This window comes from Pongo pygmaeus, chromosome 7 (genome assembly GCF_028885625.2).
Source record: "Pongo pygmaeus isolate AG05252 chromosome 7, NHGRI_mPonPyg2-v2.0_pri, whole genome shotgun sequence".
Classification (NCBI taxonomy): Eukaryota; Metazoa; Chordata; class Mammalia; order Primates; family Hominidae; genus Pongo; species Pongo pygmaeus.
Window position 1 is genome coordinate 111017878 of NC_072380.2, and position 18069 is coordinate 111035946.

The 18069-nt window shown below is 43.2% G+C and overlaps 1 protein-coding gene and 1 pseudogene across 1 annotated transcript in view; one reads left to right on the top strand and one right to left on the bottom strand.

Moving 5' to 3' along the window:
• STK3 (serine/threonine kinase 3) overlaps positions 1–18069 on the bottom strand; it is a 356889-nt gene that overhangs the window by 163468 nt on the left and 175352 nt on the right. The gene's annotated exons all lie outside the window — the stretch shown is intronic.
• Positions 5876–6460, top strand: LOC129042876 (ATP synthase-coupling factor 6, mitochondrial-like; annotated as a pseudogene).

Sequence of the window (18069 nt, forward strand, 5' to 3'; positions counted from 1 at the left end):
AGAATACTACAACAAACATGTAACCTAATTCTCCTTCTCTAGTTTCTCCTTCAATATCTGTTTTATATCTGTTTAAAACACAGTCCAGTAATGCAACAACTCTACATAAAACTAAAGATACCTACTGCTGACAGAATTAGAATTTCTGGAAATTCTAAGACAGAACTTGCCCCTGATTTTTCCAGTTTATACAAGCTATCCACAATCCTTCGCTCATGGCCTCCTTCCTCTCTTCAATTTTCCAGGCTCATCTCTTACCATTGTTCCCAACCACTTGGTCTGGCCACACAATGTTACTAGACACATCTGATGTGAAGTACTCCTGAAAGACTCTGTAGATTACTCATGCTAGACTTTTGGCTTTCCTTACCCTGGGGGTTCCCTGAAGCAGAAAGAATTTTATTTATCCCTACATTCAAGAGTCCAGGAGAGTGCCCAACACAAAGCAGGTGCTTCATAAATACTTGCTAAGTTAAAGGAATACAGAGGCAGGCATGGTGGCTCACACTTGTAATCCCAGCACTTTGTGAGGCAGAGGTGGGAGCATCACTTGAGGCCAAGAGTTAGAAACTAGCCTGGGCAAAATAGCGCAACCCTATTTCTACAAAAGTAAAATTTTTAAAATTAGCCAGTCCTGGTGGTATGTGCCTATGCTCCCAGCTACTCAGGAGGCTGAGGCAGAAGAACAGCTTGAGGCCAGGGGTTCAAGACAGCAGTGAGCTATGATCACACCACTGCACTCTATCCCGGGCAATAGAGGAAGATCCTGTCTCCACTCCCCTCCCCACTCCAAAAAAAAAAAAAAAAAAAGGAATGTGCCTATAAATGGAAGACAGTGATGAAGGTAAAGGAATAAAGTAGACCAAGGCGACAGGTTTGGAAAACGTTAAATCATCTTGTTTGGCAGGAAAAACTGTCTATATAGGGGATGTTGAGAGAAGCCTGGAAACCTGGATGGGACAGCAAGAGTAAAGGCCAAGTGAGGAATCTGTACAGTGATAGTTTTTTAGCGTAACTTGATGGATTTTTAGACACAGATTATACCAATTCTCTTTTCCCCCAATAAGAGATTTGTGACTTTGGCTAAATTATTTGACTCAGAAAAGACTCAAGTACTTCATACACAAAATTAGACTAATTTCTTTAGTATGATAGGCTCAGCTGGTAGGCCCATCACCCTAGACACAGAAGAAAAAAATAATCATGCTATAATAAGGAAGCTTGACAGCAATTTATAAGAGTTTACCAACTTTTGAGCAGTGAAATCTACTTTCCAAATAAACTCATACATGGAACCCTAGTACAGAATCCTTTTTTAAATCCACAATAATTGAAAGGGGCATGAAAAAAACTGGAGACCCCACACACCCACCTTCCTTCCTCTCACAAACATTAGTTCATATAATCAAGTGGACTTCAAATCAAATATGGGGAACCCTAAAGCACTACTTTAGAACACGGTCAAAAGTTTACTAATCTAGAGGGATCTAGGTAAAGTCATACAATCAAGATTCCCCTTTGTGGCTACTGATACGAAAATAAATGCTAGGGAGGAAACAAAGATAAAAACTAAAGATGGAAAGGAAGGTCCTACTGTAATTTTCCTGACCAGACCAATGGAGGGCATAAACTAGGATAGTAATATTAAAAAGACAGAAGCCAAGCAAATATAACATACAGAAACTGTTTTCACTTTGTTTTCCGTATTCTTGATGGGAACCATGCTGATCCAGGAGAGACTGCCCCTCCCAAGGCTAGCTACTTCTTAGACAGCAAACTACCCCTCCTTGAGTGCTTTTCGCATGCAAGCCACTCAGTCTAAAACTGTCTCCTATCCATCCCCAGTATTCAGCTCTCACAGAACTCTTATATTCTGGGACTATTAGAATAGTCCCCTGTTCTAATAATCATGCCAGGGCCAGGTATCAAACAACTTGGGGGCTGCTCTTATATGTGAATATGCCAACATTATTAAACCCAGCCAATTCTAAGCCTCCTTACTCTGCCTCGCCTGTTCCTTCTCACTAAAATCATGATAAAGGCTCTCCCCCATGATTTCCCTACCTATTTCTGCCTCCTAAACAACCCTGGTGCTTCCCTATGAGCACTATGTGGCATGGCACATATGCCACCCTGTCTGATGTGCCATGCCCTCTCCACTTAGAAACTGTATCAATCTTTTCAATGGCAGTTGTCTCCTGATGTGTTAGTTTCACCATATTTGAATAATAATATAAACCACATTTTAAAAAGAGTTCAGGACCAAGCACCAAACAAACAGCACGTACTGAGAGAATAAAATGTGAAGTATTAAGAATCAGCATTAAGGCTGGGCATGGTGGGTCATGCCTGTAATCCCAGCACTTTGGGAGGCTAAGGCGAGAGGACTGCTTGAGCCCACGTGTTCGAGACCAGCCTAGGCAACACAATGAGACCCCATCTCCACAAAAAAAGTTTAAAAATTAGCAGGGGTGGTGGCACACGCCTGAAGTTGCAGCTACTTGGGAGGCCAAGGTGGGAGAATCACTTGAGCCTGGGAGGTCAGGGCTACAGTGAACCCTAATGGCACCACTGTACTCCAGCCTGGGTGACAGAGGAACTGTCTCAAAAAAAGGAGAAGAAGAAGAAGGAGGAGGAGGAGGGGGGGAGGTGGAGGGGGAGGAGGGGGGGAGGTGGAGGGGGAGGAGTAGGGGAGGAGGAGGGGGAAGGAGGGGGGAGGAGGGGGAGGAGGGGGAAGGAGGGGGGAGGAGGGGGAGGAGGGGGAGGAGGGGGGAGGAGGGGGGAGCAGGGGGAGGAGGGGGAGGAGGGGAAGAGGGGGGAGGAGGGGGAGGGGGGAGGAAGGGGAGGGGGAGGGGGGAGGAAGGGGAGGGGGAGGGGAGAGGAAGGGGAGGAGGAGGGGGGAGGAAGGGGAGGAAGACGGGGGAGGGGGAGGAGGAGGGGGGAGGAGGCGGAGGAAGAGGGGGAGGGGGAGGAGGAGGGGGGAGGAGGGGGAGGAAGAGGGGGAGGGGGAGGAGGAAGGGGAGGAGGGAGAGGAGGGAGGAGGGGGAGGAGGGAGGGGGGAGGAAGAGGGGGGAGGAGGGGGAGGAGGGAGGGGGGAGGAAGAGGGGGGAGGACAAGGGGGGAGGAGGGGGAGGAGGGGGGGAGGAGGGGGAGGAGGGGGGGAGGAGGGGGAGGAGGGGGGAGGAGGGGGAGGAGGGGGGAGGAGGGGGAGGAGGAGGGAGGAGGGGGAGGAGGAGGGGGAGGACGAGGAGGAGGAGGGGGAGGAGGGGGGGGAGGAGGAGGGGGAGGAGGGGGAGGAGGGGGAGGAGGGGGAGGAGGGGGAGGAGGAGGGGGAGGAGGAGGAGGAAGAAAGAAGAAGAGGAAGAAGAAAGAAGAGAAAGAACAGGAAGAAGAGGAAGAGGAAGAAGAAGAAGAAGAAAGAAAGTATAAAGATGAGATTTTTTAGTTATGAGAGATGCTAAAGCAGAATGTTTTAAGAGATAAACCTGGCATACAGTAAATTTTTTTTTTATTAAAACACATTAACTATAAATATGTTTAACATCATTTCTTATCTTCATCATTCAAGATATCTGAGCCAAAAACCTAGGCCAAAAATCCTGACTCTCATTTACATTCCACGTATAGATAATCAGAAAATACAAATATCCAGAATCTGGCCACACCTCAACAGCTTTACCTTTACTACCCTGGTTCAAGCCACCATTACCTCTTACCTGGAGGACTGAAGAAGTGACCTCCTCACTATTCACCTGGCTTCCATTCTTGTCCTGCTACAATCCCTTCTCAATGAGGAATGAGCCCTTTAAATCACATATCAGACCATACCATTCCTCTGCTCGGAACCCTGCAATGGTTTCCTGTTTCACTCAGGGTAAAAGTTAAAGGTCCTGCCGTGGTTTATGAAGGCTCTAAGTGATCTGGTCCCCTGCCATCCCTCTGATCTCATCTCCCACTTCTTTCACCATCTTATCCAGCTCCAGCCACTTAAACCTCCTTACCGTTTCTAAAACATCAAACACAGTCACACATCAGTTTCCTCTGACTAGAACATTCTTTCCCCAGAAATCTGCATTGCTCATTTACTTAGCTCCTTCACATCTCTACTATAAGTCACCTTATTAGACAGGCCTTTCTTGACCATCCTACATATAATATCACAAACATATCTGTCATTCTGTATCCCTCTTATCCTGCTTTTTCTTCATAGCAGTTATCAGTACCTGATATGTTATAGTTTTCATTTTTTGTGTGTTTTTTTCCTGAGACAGTGTCTCACTCTGTCTCCCAGACTAGAGGGCAGTGGCACGACCTCGGCTCACTGCAACCTCCGCCTCCTGGGTTCAAGCAATTCTCCTGCCTCAGCCTCCAAAGTAGCTGGGACTACAGGCGTGCGCCACTATGCCCGCCTAATTTTTGTATTTTTAATAAAAAATGGGTTTCACTATGTTGGTCAGGCTGGTCTTGAACTCCTGACTTTGGGTGATCCACCCGCCTCAGCCTCCCAAAGTGCTGGGATTACAGGTGTGGGCCACTGCGCCCAGCTTTTTGTGTGTAATTTACTGTCTTTCCCCTCTACAAATAGGTACCTAAGAGACTGGAACTTTGTTTTATTCACTGTTACGTATGAGTGCCTAAAACAGTGTCTGAGCAGGCACTCAATAAATATGAAATAAATTAATAATACCAAGGCCTTTCTGAGGGATTTACACTTGTACTGCTCAAAAATCCATAAACCTCGCAAAGAGACAAAACTGGATCACTAGTGGTAATATATAAAAATGTAAAAATAAAAATGTAGTCTTCTAAGAAAGATAGAAGGCTTAACAGTAAATGATTAACTACCAAAAGAATAAAGTATAAATGAGAGATTGGCAACCATGTGAACTCACCTCAAGAGAATAATAGATACCTACAAATGAACATGTGAAAAACTTTATAATAAAACTATATAATTAAGCACAGAGAATAAGACTATCTTGCCAAGATTTGCTAACTTGGCAAACATCCATATTAAACTCAGCTTCCCCAATTCCAGATACAAATGGAATTGTGAATTTGGCAATTCACTGGAGAGAAAGACTGCATTACAATCTAGGTTCACATTAAAGTTACCTCATTCTTCTCAACTTAGATCTGACCCAGAGGAAAATTTTTAACAGATTCTATTGGACATGTGCCATACCATAGTCAGTAAAGTTCAAAATTAACATTTTAGATGTTAACCCAAATGATTTGTTTTGTTTTCCTAAAACTAAACTGCACTAAAAAATATATGCATTATGAGTATAAAATGAATTATTTTAAATAATATTTTGTCAAAGAAAAAGCAATTTATAACACCAGTCCTTCCCTCATATTTTTATTTCATTCATGTAGTGCCTCACCCACAGCTGAACACATGGTAGCACTCAAGCTGCTCACTGATAAGAGAGAGATAATATTCTTTCCGTCAAGGTTTATTAAATATAGATATGTCCACCTCAACCTTCTTATTAAAAAATGCAAATGAAAATTATGTACCCCAAATTTGTATATAAAATGTATTAATCATTTATTTAATAATTAATATGTCATAAAGCATAGTATTAGATACTGAAGACACAAAGTAAAAATTGCACATGCTGCTATCAATAAATTCATAATGTGGTAGAGAAGTCATATAAACTATAACAGAAAATGATAACTTCTATGATCTTGGGGCACACAGGATGCAAAGGAAGCCCAGAGGAATAGTTCCCAAGACAGAATGTGTAGAAAAAAGATGGGAGAAAATGCAGGCACAAAGTAACACTTAGAAGAAGGCAGAGGTAAACCTAACGCTACCTACAAATGATAGTATGGCTAAAGGAAAGGAAATATAACATGAATAAAGATGTATGCAGAGCCCAAGGCCTTACATGACACCCTTAAAAATTTGGCTATTAATGGGGAGGATCTTAAGTAAGAGAGTAATATGAGTTGTGTTTCATTTAAGATGATCAATCTAGCAGCATCATGAAGTTTACTTTAGAAAGGAGATTGAGACTGCAGATTATTAAATCAGTTAGTACTGATCCAGAAGAAGGTAGAACGATGGCGGCGGTGTTGGCTTTGGCAGCTCAGGACTGAGTGCAATTAACATAGAATCAGCCCGATTCTCCAGAGGCTCTTCAGGTTCTCCTCTGTCTTTCGGTCAGCAGTCTCAGTCCATTTGCGGAGGAACATTGGTGTTAGAGCAGTGGTATTTAATAAGGAACTTGATCCTGTACAGAAACTCTTTATGTACAAGGTTAGAGAATACAAATCTAAGTGACAGACACCTGGAGGATCTGTTGATACTGATCCAGAGTACCAGCAAGAGCCAGAGAGGAAGCGTTTTAAGCTCAAGCAAGTGTATGGTAAAGCAAACATGAATACATTCCCTAACTTCAAATTTGAAGATCCCAAACTTGAAGTTATCAAAAAACCCCAGGCCTGAAGAAATAAAGTAAAATTAACCTGGTAAGTTGTCAAGGGTTAGCTGTACAACTAGCTAGAAGTTTCAGAATAAACATACATTCACAACTGTCAAATGTTCTTTTAATCTCGATTCCAAATAAATTATTTGGTGATGTGGAGTATTAAAAAAATCTGGAAGGAAAAATAAAGATGTAGATGAAAAGAAGGGGATATTACTTGAGAGATATTAAGAAAGTTACAGAGATGGGAACTGGTGAATAATGAAAACTTGAATCAGCTCAGTGGCAGTGGAGCTGGACAGGAAGGAGGGAAGGAAACATCAACAGGACCCGGTGACTGATTAAAGGCAGAAGATTGGGCCAGGCACAGTGGCCTGTAATGCCAGCACTTTGGGAGGCCAAGGCAGGCGGATCACTTGAGTCCAGGAGTTTGAGACCAGCCTGGGCAACATGGTGAAACCCTGTCTCTAAAAGAAAAAATATATATATATACAAAAATTAACTAGGGGTGGTGGTACATGCCTGTAGTCCCAGCTACTTGGGAGGCTGAGGTGGGAGGATCACTTGAACCCAGGAAGCAGAGGTTCCAGTGAGCGGAGATCATGCCACTGCACTCCAGCCTGGGTGACAGAGTGAGACCCTGTCTCAAAATAAAATAAAAAATAAAGGCGGAAGATTGGACAGAGGGAGGATACTATTGGTTAATGGCACCACCATCTAACCAGTTGCTTCAAATACATAGTTGGTTCAAATAAAAAGGGAGAAACAAGTCTGATGAAAAAACAGTGAAAACAACTTGGAGATATTGGATTTGAATTATCTCAAAATAGTAAAGAAAATAAAATTATATAAGCAGATTATTAGAAATAAGTTTAGAATTCAAGACAGAGATAAAAGCTGGAGGAAAGCCAGGGAATGGTGATACCCTAGAAATCAAAAAAGGTAAGAGATTTAACAAACAGAAAATGGTTACCAATGCCAAATAGGAGTAAAGGTGTCAATAATTTCAGTAGAGTGGTAGGGAAGACACAGCCAAAGTCTGTTCAGGGATAAATGAGAGGCAAGTAGACAAACGGAAGCAGCAAGTATCCATTAGTCTTTTTATATGTGGCTCTGAAAGAAAGGGGTAAGACAGCAGTGTTCTCTACTGCTGTCTTACCCCTTTCTTTCAGAGCCACATATAAAAGCAGTTCACGGGAACCTCCGCTTCCTGGGTTCAAGTGATTCTCCCACCTCAGCCTCCCAAGTAGCTGGGACTACAGGCATGCGTTTTTATACTATTTTGAGATAATTCAAATCCAATATCCCCAGGTTATTTTCACTGTTTTTTCATTCTCCCAAAGGAGAATTGTTTGTCTCCTAAATCAAGAAGCATGTGAGCCTGTAAAGTTCCATAGCAGAGAGGAAATAAGTGATGGGTAGGAGAAAAAAAAAAACAAAAAGAAAGAGGCATACCCTTCTATAATACTACAGCCAGAAAAGGGTAAAGTGAGGCCCCAAAGTTCAGGCATATGTATATGGCCATTTAACTAGGACTTTTTAAGCAATAAGCATGCTGTGCTTAGGCTGTCTCAGCACTATTGTTAAATGCTTTAATTATGTAACTTTTGATACATTCATGTTATCATATGTTGTAATTATTGTTGTTACTATTACATTTTCTCTATATAGCACTTATTATGTATGGGGCAATGTACTAAGTAGCTTTACAAAAATTCTTTCTTTTAATCCTCACCAAAACCCTATGAGGAAGTAGTTCTCCATTTTATATATGAGAAAACTGAGGGATAGAAAGGTTAAATAACTTACCCTCAAATACTCAGCAAATAAAGGACAGAGTTGAAAATGGAACCCAGGCAGTCTAGCTCCAAAGTCCATGATCTTAATCATCAAGTTATGCTACCTCTTTTCAGGTGGATAAAGAATACTTTTGTTTACTAACTTAATCTGAAGACAACTATTTTCGAGCAGGAAATATTCCTAATTTTACAATACATGTAGGAGAAAATTGAGTTTACTGATCAGAAACTTGCTAGACTACATTATTAAGTAAAAAAACACACAGAATTAAAAGTAATATTATTTAAAACATCTGTACATTTTTAATCTGTATAAACATGTACATATAACAATAGTTCTCATCTATATAAATATGTACATATAATAATTGTTCTTAAATTTTACTATGCATCACAATTTCTTGGTGGGCTTGTTCAAATGCAGATTGCTGAACCCCTACTTCAAATCCCAATCTTTCCCCTATTACTTACGAAATAAAGTACAACTTCTTCTCAGCATGGCTTACCTTTGGCCATGAGGTATTGTCTAACTATTCATCTTTCAATAAGTTTTTAGTACATTACCTATTTTTTATGCTTTCCCTAATACAACCCTTCCTAATAAAGCCATACATTCCTTCTATGATTCCAAAGCACCTCTAAAATAGTAAAAAACAGAACAATGATAATAATATGAATTAACTTTGTGGGGCATTCCCCAAGGAAACATGAATTACCTCATTCAATCCTCATAACAACTCCTCAGGATAAAGATTATAATTATTCTCACTGTACATATGGGAAAAAAGTGAGACATGGAGAGGTTAAACTGGGCATGGTAATACAACCAGCAAGTAGAAAAGCTAGGATTCTACCACTGCAATTATACTATATAGGCAATTACTAGATTGTTCAGTACTTGGATACTACTTAGATACTAGATTTTTCTAAGTACTAATGTAAATAATTTCCTTACTCATTTTTACACTTATTTAACTGACATTTACTGACTGCCTATCATATGCCAGGCATTGTGTTAGGCACTAAAGACTATCAGGTTAAAAAACAAGGGAAGACCCAGTACCTGCTCTCTTGAGACATGGAATCCAGTGGAAAAGCCAAACATTAAATTAAAAATCACAGAAATATTTCAAGAAATATGTGTTACAGACAAAAAGTACAAGGCACTCCAAGATTATAATAGGAAGATCTAAGCTGTTTATAGTTATTGTACTGGCAGTGTCCTATTACAAGAGTATAAGTTACACAGAATATGCATTTCAGGATGCCAAATAATTCCATTTCAAAATGACACTTTCAAAATCAAATTAATTAATTATAAGACCAAAGTCATATAGTTAAAATTTAAAACATACTATTTAAAATGAAATTTGAATATGTCAGCTCTTTTTTTTCCCCTTAGCAAATGGAGCTATTACCCATCTGACATAGAATGTAATAAATATAAACTATCCAAAACTAATAAAATAGCATTTGAAAATGTCCTTGCAATATTGGTCATGATAAAGGTAAAATAATATGCCAAGTTCCTGACAATCCTAGTAGTGCATAAAGTACTTCCGTTTTGGACAATGCTAACTTTCTTATGATTGAATTAGATCCATGACTTAATATACATCATTTGTAAGATTTTTTTTTTTTTTTTTACAAAAAGCAGACTTCTTTCATAGTAAATTTCAAAATGAAAACCAATATTTTTTTACAGAGGAAAAATGCCTAAAAGTCCAAATACTGATCTTACAAAGAGACATGAAAGGTAAAATCAAGTATGAACCAGGCCTGGATTCCCATATCTTCAGTTTCTATTTATCAAACAGAAAAATCTTTCCAACTTTCTCCTTTCCTGTATAAGACCAAAACTATGCAATATTCTGTTTGTATTACAATTACACTAATTCAATGCAGGTCACTTGCTTTTTACTGAGTCCAGATGACATTCAGTAAACTAAACATGGGCCAATTAGTTTAAAAAAAAGAGGAAGAAAAGAAAAAAGGAAGAAACGAGTGAGTTCTGATTGCCTTTGGGTAGGTCATACAGTGGCTACAGAGCATCACAGCCTGAACTTCATTTTGGCTAACACCAACCATACGGCTAACATTAAGGACTAGCATTTTTTATTCCTTTCAGATTTCTCACATTTGGAAATTCCAATTTAAATAATTTTCTGGTGAAAGTGAGGACAGCACTCCTGCATAATATCAGTTTTCCCCTAATTCAACTCCAATGTCTTATTTTGGAGCTACTAAAATGGAATCTGCACAATGTCTAAAAAAGTATAATAATCCTTTTTAACCAGTTTTTTTATGTATTACAGTTTTAAATGAGCAAATGAAACTGATGATTTAGCTGACACAAACCCACACAAAAAAAGATGGTCTAAAGCTATGAAGTTTCAACATCAATGTTTGTAATCTCAAATCAACCTGAACCACCATACAATTAGGTATATGATAAACTAAGTAACAGAAATAGTCATAACTAAAAGCAATATTATTTTTAAATATCTTATTAGGTGTTGGCACCCAACATTTTCTTATAATCTATCATGTAAAGAAATCTGTTTTACTATTCCTTTTAAACTCTCTACTCATGCTACTTTAGTTGTGTTTGTAGAAACAAATACTAAACTCTCTGCTAATTTTTTTTGGCTAAGAAATTTTTTGAAAGTTATAATGTAACTAAATTAAAATGTACATATAATCGTAATTTGATATCAGACTGCTTTCATACAAAAAACCTACATTAATTAATTCCTTAAGTAAATTTACACTTTATCAATTGTTGGTATTTTAAATTAAAAAGTACTCAAAAGAAACTATTTATTCACCATTATTACAAAAAGGGAAGTCTCCAAATATGTAAACTAGCTTGATTTTTAATTTGTTACTTATTTAGCCTAATTTTTTTAAACTTGCCTAAATTTAACTGAAGAATATTATGTTCCTGCAAGTGTTCATGAATACAAAGATACAGTAATGAAGATGGAAATTATTTACTCTAACAATTCTGACTGCATGACTGTTAAATCACTTACATACGGCCAAATGATCTACAAGGAAGCAGGGAGGTCCTGAAATTGTGTACTCATATCCATTTTCAACTACTGCACAGGTGACACAACCAATCAAGGCATTACTGAAACAGAATGGGAGTAGAAAGCACTTAGTGAATAAAAGTGACTTCTTTAGACAAAAATGTAGAGGTTAGCTTGTGACCAAGCTGGAAGAAACAGCAGCACCATTCCTCCCATTGCTTGTTCATATTAAGAGAAAACTGAGACCACTAAGAGAGAACAGAGGACAGCAACACCAGCAGAGACAGGCAGCAGTGGGGTCAGAGCATGAGAACAGTATTAAGAGTTAAACATGGAGTACAGAGGGGGTGGTTTAAAATGTCAGTTTTACTCTATTTATAGGACACTTCTTACCTATCATTGAATCAATAAGCACTATTCCCAAAAGCTTGGAAATAATGTTACAATGAAATGCTGGTTATATAAAAATCTTATTTAATGTAGTAATTACTATTTAGAAAAGAGCAAATATAGTAAATATTAAGTAAAAATTAACAATAATTAAAATGGGCTTATGGTCTGAAATATAATAGTACATATTATGGGAAAGGATTACTGTTCTAACAACTATGCATAAAGCTGTGAAAAGGCAACAGTTATACTAGTCTGTAGAAGCAGTACTCTAAAAATTACAATAAGGAGATATACTTTTTTTTTTTTTTGAGACAAGGTCTTATTCTGTCACCCACACTGCAGCGCAGTGGCATGATCACGGCTCACTGCAGTCTCAACCTCCTGGGCTCAACCAATCCTCTCACCTCAGGTTCCTGAGTAGCTGGGACTACAGGCGCATGCCACCACACCCAGCTAATTGTTTTTGTATGTTTTGTAGAGACAGGGTTTTGCCATGTTGCCCAGGCTGGTATGAAATTCCTGGGCTCAAGCGATCCACCCACCTCAGCCTCCCAAAGTGCTGGGATTATAGGCATGAGGCACCATGCCTGGTCCAATATGGATATTAATCCTCCTGAAATAGATGGGATTTTAAAATGTAATACTCAGTTTCAATGTTGAAATGTGCTCTTCTTTCACTGAAAATGACATGACACTGTGAAAGCTTTCTTCTACCACAGGAATTTTTAGACCTTCACACAACAAGTTTTCATAATGTTTACTACTTTCAATAAACTTCATGACTATTAATGCTTTGGGGAAAATTTACTTTTTGTTTCTTTATTTGCTTTTCAAAACCAAAGGCATATAGTAATAATTCATTATGCTTTTACAACCAGGTTTCATCTGATGTCAATGTTATCTTTCATATCTTTTTAAGTGTTTTTCCATGTTAATGTGAAGGTGTATTTCTTAACTTTACATAGCAAGAAACAAAGACACGCCTTTGTTCAATTTAAATATTTTTGTTCCTGGCCAGGAGCAGTGGCTCACGCCTGTAATCCCAGCACTTTGGGAGGCTGAGGCAGATGGATCACCTGAGGTCAGGAGTTCAAGACTAGCCTGGCCAACATGGTGAAACACCATCTTTACTAAAAATACAAAAATTAGCTGGGAGTGGTGGTGTATGCCTGCAATCCCAGCTGCTTGAGAGGCTGTTATTTATTATATGTTATTCCATATTCCCTATTCTATTCTATTCTACTCACTCAGAGACAGGATCTCACTCCATCACCCAGGCTGGAGTGCAGTGGTGCGATCACGGCTCACTGCAGTCTTGACCTCCTGGACTCAAGTGATTCTCCCACCTCAGTCTCCCAAGTAGCTGGGACTACAGGCACAAGCCACTATGCCAGGCTAATTTTTGTATTGTAGACACGGGGTTTCACCATGTTGTCCAGGCTGGTCTAGAACTCCTGAGCTCAAGTGATCTGCCTGCCTTGGCCTCCCAAAGTGCTGGGAATACAGGCCTGAGCAACTGTGCCTGACCTCCATATTCATTTTATTCAAAATAATTTTATACACAAAATTGTAGCAAAATTTCAAGGAAGAATATATTCTTTTGTAGTTCTATAATCTAGTGGAAAAATGTGATATAAAAAAAAAGTTAACGATATACTAGTGAAGGGTTCCTAATATTCAATTAACCTTGATTTTATTCTCAATCTATTTTATACTACCATTCTTCTTACGAAAATATCTTCAACACTTTCATTGTACCAATAAACAACAATATAATAATTAACAATTTGCATTCATTATTAAAGTATTAAATTTAAAACTCCAAAGCACCTACTTGAAAGGAACATTCCAATATAATTCAATTATTCTTGGTCTTGGTATAAATACAGTACACCTAACAAATAATAAGCATAATTATAAATATTACCACATTTTACAATTTTTTATTCTAATAAAGAAAACATATGCTCAAATAATGGAATTTAACTATAAAATCTAATTTTTAGCTCATTTGAAAAAACATAAAAAAGGATGATCAAACTATTTACCAGTCTTAAATATTTAAGAGTATAATATGTTTATTTATACTACTATATTTGTATGTTTAAATACAGACTATATATTAACGCATTTATATACTATAGTAACATGTATTTATATACTATAAAAATATACTACTATATATAATACTGGCTTTTTAAATACATTTCCTAATTTCCTTTATTTACTACTTTAACTTTGTAGTTTATAATTTACAAATTTCCCAGCACTACATCTTCCCCACAAGAAGATTTCCCTTACTAGTGGCTACTAACATACAATGTTTAAGGATTAATTAATCATAGATTGGTTAATGAATCTGCAAAATATTTACATCTTTTATTCCCATTTTTCTCTCCTGCTAACTGACTTTTGACCATGTTAGTGTTCATTAAGCTCAAGATCCAAATTAGCTAAATTCTTGCCCTCCCAAACAGGAGGTAGTCTAAAGCAAAGGTGTTGGTTGACTGCAAGTTCTGGTGGAATTTACCTATTAATCAGTTCTACACCATTTTGTCAAATCTGAACCAATATAGTACCAAAAGAACTTTCTTAAATATTAAGACTTTTATCTTTGGCATACAGGATTCATTCATCCAACAAATATATACTGAGTAACTACTATGGGCCAAGCACTGTTCTAGTGCTTAAAATATATTAGTGAACAAAAGAAATAAGAAATTCCTGCCCTCATGTTGCCAATTTACCAACCCTGTGCTGTGCTCCACACTAAAAATACAAAATTGAAGATACTACCCCTTACTTAAAGAAGATTTAATCTAATCAAGGCAAGAAAAAAGTCCTCAATGCAACTTATAATATAATGCTAAAATATGCATATGTAAACGGTAGCAGAAGCATATATAAAGTGCCATGAAGAGTAGAGCGGAAGAAGCCTCTGTGGAGATGTTACTGAGTACAACATCACAAGGACTATAATTCTCTCTGCCTATAACAATCAAACACAGGCATTCCAACCTGAGAACAGATATGCCCAAGATAGTAATACAGCTTTATATCTAACTCTATGTTGTCTTTCTTAGAGGTAAATCAAGGTGCTGCTTTACAGACCTTCATAATTAATGTCCCCTTAGCATCTTCAAGAGTTACTGGAAAAGGAGGGAAAATTCTAATCACTACATATTGACACTTTTTAGTAGCCAAGAAAAGTTCTCAAAGAATGATAATTAAAAAAATTAACTTGTATACACTTTCTAGGTTAACCATGGGCCTCAATAATCCCTACCATTCCAACAGACAAATATCACAAGTTCTCATTCATATGTGAGAGCTCAAACCAGTGGATCTCATGACATACAGAGTACACCTGCCATCACCAGAGGCCAGGAAGGGGAGCGGGGAGGGAGGAGTGAAATGGAGGGAAAAGGGATATAAATGTGTTTATTGGCACTGAGCTGTACACTTAACAATAGAAAAGATGGTAAATTTTAAAAATATTTTCAATAGCTCCCCCTCCCCCTCCCCCTCCCCCTCCCTCTTCGGTCTCCCTCTCCTTCTTTTTTCGGTCTCCCGCTGTTATCGAAGCTGGACTGTACTGCCATGATCTCGGCTCGCTGCAACCTCCCTGCCTCGGGCTCCGGTGACTCTCCTGCCTCGGCCTGCCGAGTGCCTGGGATTGTAGGCGCGCGCCGCCACGCCTGAATGGTTTTTGTATTTTTGGTGGAGACGGGGTTTCGCCGTGTTGACCGGGCTGGTCTCCAGCTCCTGGCCTCGAGTGATCTGCCTGCCTCGGCCTCCCGAGGTGCTGGGATTGCAGACGGAGTCTCGCTAACTCAATGCTCAATGGTGCTCAGGCTGGAGTGCAGTGGTGTGATCTCGGCTCGCTGCAACCTCCACCTACCAGCCTCCTGCCTTGGCCTCTTAAAGTGCTAAGATTACAGCCTCTGCCCCGCCGCCACCCCGTCTAGAAAGTGAGGAGCATCTCTGCCTGGCCGCCCATCGTCTGGGATGTGAGGAACCCCTCTGCCCGGCCGCCCTATCTGGGAAGTGAGGAGCGCCTCTGCCCGGCCGCCCATCGTCTGGGATGTGAGGAGCGCCTCTGCCCGGCTGCCACCCCGTCTGGGAGGAAGGGAGGAGCGCCTCTGCCCGGCTGCCCCGTCTGGGAGATGAGGAGCACCTCTGCCCGGCCGCCCTGTCTGGGAGGTGAGGAGCGCCTCTGCCTGGCCACCCCTTCTGGGAGGTGAGGAGCGCCTCTGCCCGGCTGCCACCCCGTCTGGGAGGAAGTGAGGAGCGCCTCTGCCCGGCCGCCCCGTCTGGGAGGTGAGGAGTGCCTCTGCCCGGCCGCCACCCCGTCTGGGAGGAAGTGAGGAGCACCTCTGCCCGGCTGCCCCGTCTGGGAGATGAGGAGCACCTCTGCCCGGCCGCCCCGTCTGGGAGGTGAGGAGCGCCTCTGCCTGGCCGCCACCCCGTCTGGGAGGAAGTGAGGAGCGCCTCTGCCCGGTTGCCCCATCTGGGAGGTGAGGAGCGCCTCTGCCTGGCCGCCACCCCGTCTGGGAAGTGAGGAGCGCCTCTGCCCGGCCGCCACCCCATATGGGAAGTGAGGAGCGCCTCTGCCCAGCCGCCCCTTCTGGGAGGTGAGGAGCGCCTCTGCCCAGCCGCCCCGTCTGGGAGGTGAGGAGCGCCTCTGCCCGGCCGCCCCGTCTGGGAGGTGAGGAGCGCCTCTGCCTGGCCGCCACCCTGTCTGGGAGGAAGTGAGGAGCACCTCTGCCCAGCTGCCCCATCTGGGAAGTGAGGAGCGCCTCTGCCTGGCTGCCACCCCCTATGGGAAGTGAGGAGCGCCTCTGCCCGGCCGCCCACTCTGGGAAGTGAGGAGCGCCTCTGCCTGGCCGCCCACTCTGGGAGGTGAGGAGCGCCTCTGCCTGGCCACTCCGTCTGGGAAGGGAGGAGCGCCTCTGCCCGGCCACCCCGTCTGGGAGGTGAGGAGCGCCTCTGCCCGGCCGCCACCCCGTCTGGGAGGAAGTGAGGAGCACCTCTGCCCGGCCGCCCCGTCTGGGAAGTGAGGAGCGCCTCTGCCCGGCCGCCACCCCGTCTGGGAGAAGTGAGGAGCGCCTCTGCCCGGCTGCCCCATCTGGGAAGTGAGGAGCGCCTCTGCCCGGCTGCCACCCCGTATGGGAAGTGAGGAGCGCCTCTGTCCGGCCGCCCAGTCTGGGAGGTGAGGAGTGCCTCTGCCCGGCCGTCACCCCGTCTGGGGGGAAGTGAGGAGCACCTCTGCCCGGCCGCCCCGTCTGGGAGATGAGGAGCACCTCTGCCCGGCCGCCCCGTCTGGGAGGTGAGGAGTGCCTCTGCCCAGCCGCCACCCCGTCTGGGAGGAAGTGAGGAGCGCCTCTGCCCAGCCGCCACCCCGTCTGGGAGGAAGTGAGGAGCACCTCTGCCTGGCCGCCCCGTCTGGGAAGTGAGGAGCGCCTCTGCCTGGCCGCCACCCCGTCTGGGAGGAAGTGAGGAGCGCCTCTGCCTGGCTGCCCCATCTGGGAAGGGAGGAGCGCCTCTGCCCAGCCGCCACACCGTCTGGGAAGTGAGGAGCGCCTCTGCCTGGCCACCCCGTCTAGGAGGTGAGGAGCGCCTCTGCCCGGCCGCCCAGTCTGGGAAGTGAGGAGCGCCTCTGCCCGGCCGCCCAGTCTGGGAAGTGAGGAGCGCCTCTGCCCGGCCGCCCTGTCTGGGAGGTGAGGAGCGCCTCTGCCCGGCCGCCACCCCGTCTGGGAGGAAGTGAGGAGCGTCTCTGCCCGGCCGCCCCATCTGGGAAGTGAGGAGCGCCTCTGCCCGGCCGCCCGGTCTGGGAAGTGAGGAGCGCCTCTGCCCAGCCGCCCCCTCTGGGAAGTGAGGAGCGCCTCTGCCCAGCCGCCCCGTCTGGGAGGTGAGGAGCGCCTCTGCCCGGCTGCCACCCGGTCTGGGAGGAAGTGAGGAGCGCCTCTGCCCGGGCGGCCCCGTCTGGGAAGCGAGGAGCGCCTCTGCCCGGCCGCCCCATCTGGGAGGAGAGGAGCGCCTCTGCCCGGGCGGCCCCGTCTGGGAAGTGAGGAGCGCCTCTGCCCGGGCGGCCCCGTCTGGGAAGCGAGGAGCGCCTCTGCCTGGCCGCCCTGTCTGGGAGGTGTACCCAACAGCTCCGAAGAGACAGCGACCATCGGGAGCAGGCCATGAGGACGATGGCGGTTTTGTTGAAAGGAAGGGGAGGGAAGTGTGGGGAAAGGAAGGAGAGATCAGATTGTTGCTGTGTCTGTGTAGAAAGGGGTGGGCATAGGAGATTCCATTTTGTTCTGACTAGGAGAAATTCTTCTGCCTTGGGATGCTGTTGATCTATGGCCTTTCCCCCAGCCCCATGCTCTCTGAAACATATGCTGTGTCAACTCA